The 5,377-nt window shown below is 38.2% G+C and overlaps 1 long non-coding RNA gene across 1 annotated transcript; it reads right to left on the reverse strand.

Moving 5' to 3' along the window:
- Positions 1-88: 88 nt before the first annotated feature.
- On the reverse strand, positions 89-1,728 carry LOC106814383. Its single transcript, XR_001394599.1, has 3 exons — positions 1,702-1,728; positions 607-753; positions 89-337 (listed from the first exon to the last, which is right to left on the reverse strand). It is a non-coding gene; the product is annotated as an uncharacterized LOC106814383 (long non-coding RNA).
- Positions 1,729-5,377: the final 3,649 nt, after the last annotated feature.

Below are 5,377 nucleotides of genomic sequence, written 5' to 3' on the forward strand. Positions count from 1 at the left end.
CCGCAACAGACATACGCTCATATGAACTCGATCGCGCTAATATCGATTGCGCGAACACACGAACACACTAACACACGAGAGCGAAAACATAACCTCCTCCAACTCCGTTGGGCGGAGGTAAAAAATAAAATCACAGTAGAACTTGGCATTAGATACAGTATATCACAGAAATCTTACCGATTATTACTAGTGAAATCCACTTCTACATTCTTCCTTGGCTTGAATGTAGTCACTTTCGTCTTCATGGGCATCTTCGCTTTTCTTTGTTCCACTTCTTTAATGTTGCATATTGGAGTCGTTCTCTGTGGTTTTCTGCTTTTCCGTATCAAATGGTAATCTATTAAAAATGAAAAATAGGTACAATACATGTACTAGTAGAGTGACTACCAGGTATGCAGAATACATAACCCTGACAATTAACCAGATTAATAAACGTACCAATTGTCAGAACTTATCATGTACGTAACAAATTCTAGAATAAGCCAAAGTTATGGAAATTGAGATGCGACATTATATTTAGCAATAAAAACATAGAACAATTATCAGAAACAAATCAATAGATATATATTTATAGTATGAATATTAAATATGGTTAATAAGTGTAACCTGCTCTCTTCGCTGCTAGTCACAAACTTCACTGAAAAGATCCCCTGTCCACTGCTTGCGTTCGATATTGATGCCAAGTTGAGGAAAATCGTCAATCGTCGGTACTGGTAGTGGTACTGGTACTCGCAATGGTGTTTCTCTACATTCCTGCAAAGAAAATAAACTTCTATAAAAACCTAACTTAATATGTACTTTTTAGATAATACTGGAAATCGTTAAAGGGCCGGACAACGACTAGGGGGGCGATTTAATGCGATCTAAGTCTGGACGCCGCCGTTTATAGCCCGAAATCGACTGGACCAAGCATCACGCGATTTAGTCGAGCGACTGAAATAATCGCCCGATAATATCAAAACGTTTTGATCGATGCGACTAAATCGGCGGCGACTGACTGGACACATTAGGCGATTTTCACCGGCGATTGAGTCGCCCGATAAAATCGCCTAGTGTGTCCGGCCCTAAACTCATGGCAGCCTCCAAATATCAATTAACAGAAACATCTATAAAAAATGTCAAATTCACAGCCTATATATATCTCTAGTGAGCAGGCAAGTAAGGAATGTCCTTATGCAGGGCTCGAAATTCAGAGGAAATCCGGTAATCCGTAGGGATCCCCTACGGATTTCATAAGGAAACCTAAAGGAAATCCGTACGGATTACTTGAAAATAACTTGCCGTTACAGTGCTCCTTCCACCTCTGCAATTATCAGCAACTTCTTAGTCAATTTTGTCTTAAATGTACACAGAGCAGACACAGAGTCTGTGTTGCAGAGCCCAATTATATATCAAGTTTCAATCACTATCTGACAAAAATCTGTATAATAAAATGGCTGAGATCACCAATGCTAAATACAATGTTAACTCAGGTATTTTATTCAGGACGGTTTGCCTGCATGCAATTTTTTCTTTCATAGTAAAATTTAGGCGCTACCCTGTACGGATTACTTAGATTTTGAAGCGGATTTGCTCATTTGTGAAGGAACAAGATCCGTACGGGGATTAGTCATCAAACTGGGGAAATTCGAGCCGGCTGCATATGTGCTCGTCTATTGGTTAATTCAAGATATTATATTCCATGACATAGGCCCTACTTACAAGGTGTTCAAATGATCAAAAATCGACATGTGCCAATTTCTTATACGCCAGTCTAGCTGTATGGCAGCCGTCACGGCAAGAGGTCCGATGTTCTTATGTATTACATCTATATTGTCATTGGCTAAAACTCTGGCAAAGAAGAATAACGTAAAAGCGTTATCTAAAAATCATCTAAAACCTGCAGATATACAGGCGCATTTTCAGGGATTAAATTGTCAATCTAAATAATTTTTGCATTTTTATACAAAGGAGTGTTTGTATGCTAGTGTTCACTGTATTGATTTCATTATCAGGATCAATGATCAATACTGAAATAGTTTTCATAATCTGGTGTACAACAAGAAGAATCGATTGTTTCTAACAATTCCAACTTTTTAGCTCTTACCTAGCTTATTCCAACATCGCCAGCAAAAACTAGGGCGCGCGCCGTTTTCTACGTTTTTATTAAAGTGATTTGATTTGTTTCAAAGTCTGTAGTTCACAGCGACATTATGCAGGAAATCAAAATGGACTTCTGGGCGCGGTTTCAGCCAACGTGATAACTCTAATCATAGTTTAAATCAATAGATCAATGATTAGTTAATCCATACTTAAAAAATCCTGTTTGGCACGAAGTATATTTATCATTACATATTTAACTAATCACAATAATTAGGCCACCCTGCTACCAGTAGCCTGTAAACACCCCTGATATCAAGTAAAATTTAATTACCTCACCAGCATATCGAGGGGCAGAAGGCCTGTTGCGGTTTGGTCGATCATGACGATCATTGAAATCTATGCTGTTAAATTTGTAGTGTTGTTTCCTCTCATTAAATGATTTTCCTGACATGCTGACTCCTTGTTCTGGGTAATAGCCCTAGTTGAAATGACATAACACTTACAACTTAATTATTAGGCAGATATTATTAAAATATAGGATTCCAGTGCAGTAGATAGTTAACGGTTAACAAACAGCGGTTAAACAGTGAAATTCTTTCTTATTCAACTCCAGAATAAGGTAAAATAGTTCCCTCATAGTTGGGTTATATATATAGGGTCAGTGTCGGGAAGGGTTAGGGTTAGCGAGTGGTAATAAGGGTAGAAATGGCTAGCAGGGCATGAAAATCTGATTTTTTTGGCACCAGCCCAGAGGGCTGGTAACAGCACACCTCACAAATTTTTTATTATTTTTCAAAACTAAAGATAAGAGAAAGATATCTGGTCACATATTGGGAACTACTTTACCCCATAGTGTGTTGAGCACATTTTCTAATGTATTATTAAAAGTTAAATAGAGCGTTAACACAGTTCAACGGGCTGCTAATTAACATGGCACCTACCTCCCTGTGACTGAGATTTTGCGCGTTTTTCCCCGGCTTAGTCACTTCATTGTTTTTTACATCATTTGTGTTACCGGTAAAGCTAACTAAACTTAGAATTTACGCTGGCAAAGTATGCTATCTCTCCTTCTACGTTAAATAATGATATAAAATTTTACCCCAAAATTAAGATATTATGAATATGAAAAGAGTGGCATATTTGGGCCAATTTGAAGGCGTTTTCCCAAGCTTGGAGCGAAGCGGCGAATTTTCGGCTGCGCATATTCTTCAACTGTTTGCGTGTGTTTTCTAGGCGAGGAAACGTTACAAACTTACAGATTTGCAGAATTAAAGAACAAAAATCAGAAATCCGTTTACTCTCTAAGATCTTATAATACAATACACAGAACCAATATGTTTTTGCAACGTTTTGTAATTTTTCTAAATAAATATTTGGGGCGTGCATGGCGATCGTGCTTGCGTGCGTTTGTTGTACAGTAGCAGTTGAAGGCAACTAATGTAAATAACACAAAACACTATAACAGGCTTATTTTCATATGATCTTACCCAGAGTAATATATAACAGCAACTTTTCTAAAATACTCAACAACTGTCATAGCTAGCTATACAATAAATATGTAAAGAAGATAGAAGATAAAACAGATACTAACAACAATGAATTTTTTTATAGATAATACTCTAAAGCAGTAACAATAGGCACCACAACTGTAGCAACAATAAAATAACAATTAATTCTTATTTTTTTGGATATGCAACATAAAAACTAACAATAAGTTATAATATATTTAAAGCAGGCATAATATAACTAACAGCATATATACATAACAATTACGTAGTAATAATTATACAAATAAACATATTTTTTATTTTTTTTAGAAAACAGATAGCAACAACCCTGCAAAAGCAACAACAATACTATATATACGATATAATTATAATATATTATATATATATATAACCATCATATAATATATAATTTATAAAATAAAATAAAAATGTTGTAGTTTATATATATATATATTATATTATATATATGTTATTGAATATATTCTATGATGTAGTTATATATATATTATAGTTATATATATATATATATAATATATATGTAGCTAGTCTGCTTATGGTAAGATGACCTGAGGCACGTTATACGTGTGTTATCGAGAGACAGAACTTGATATTATTATTATTATTAGATAACAGTTTTCATGTGTGTACGTGAGGAAGTTTACGTATGTGATTCCAAAATTATCTAACCTGCCAATCAAACAAAATAAAAATTATTATAGTAATTGTGTTACGTAACACCCTAAATAAAGATGGCCACTTCACACCCAAAACTGAAGGAATTTTCGGGCGAGTCCAGCGAGGATTTTACCTTGTGGTTCAAGTGATTTGAACTATTTGTGCCGATAGCACCACCTGATGCTGTCCTTGCAGTCCCCCGACGCCATCTTGTCCTTCCCCTATATTTAGCGGGTAGGGCTTTTATGACCTACGACAGTCTGCCAGTGGAGACCAAGCTGAACTATGAACAGACACGCCAGGCACTGAAGGAGAGACTGGACCCAGAAGAGCATGCCTTGATCAGGCGTCAGGAGTTTATGACTCTCGGTCGTGAGACGGATAAGGCAATCACCGCCTTTGAGTTAGGGGTTCTCCGTAAGGCGGCGACAGCAATCCAGGATTTGCCAGAACAACATCGAAACACGATGGCAAAGGAGCAGTTCATGAGGGGGTAGGAGATGCACAGCTTTAGCTGCATCTCCTGACCCAAAACCTTGACACGATATGCCAGGCGGTGCAATTAGCGGGACAGTATGTACATGTGAGGAAGGCTATGACCCCTCAACCTGTCGCACAGGATCCAGCCATCTGCCAGGTCTCGCGGAATGAAGGGTTTGCCTCTCCTGCCGTGGCAACGGGTAAAATCACCAGTCTGAGGTATGTCGTCCAGAAGCTGTGTGAACAAGTACAGCTCCTGATGAGGAACCAAAACTGTGGCCGTGGACGTACGGCGGTCAAGGAAATCGTACTAGTCCCAAACTAGTACGTGCTGTGGATGAGGGTCGCTCTGCAGCCAAGAAGCGAAGGAAGAAGACTCAAAAGATTATTCCAAGGGTTTTGATGAACGTGGGCAATCAGGAGATACCATTGTTGTTTGACACTGGGGCGGATGTCTCGCTGATGCGCGAAGATGTATGGGATTTGTTCTCACCAGGGAAAAGAGGAACGTTGTCTGAAGAACCAACAGTAATACGTTCGGTGTCTGGAGACAAGTTGTCTTGCCTTGGAGCCGCGACAGTTCCCGTTCGACTAGGACCTTTGAGTATGCTTTCCGGATAATGAGAGGCATC

The sequence above is a fragment of the Priapulus caudatus genome, unplaced genomic scaffold (genome assembly GCF_000485595.1).
Source record: "Priapulus caudatus unplaced genomic scaffold, Priapulus_caudatus-5.0.1 Scaffold916, whole genome shotgun sequence".
Lineage (NCBI taxonomy): Eukaryota > Metazoa > Priapulida > Priapulimorpha > Priapulimorphida > Priapulidae > Priapulus > Priapulus caudatus.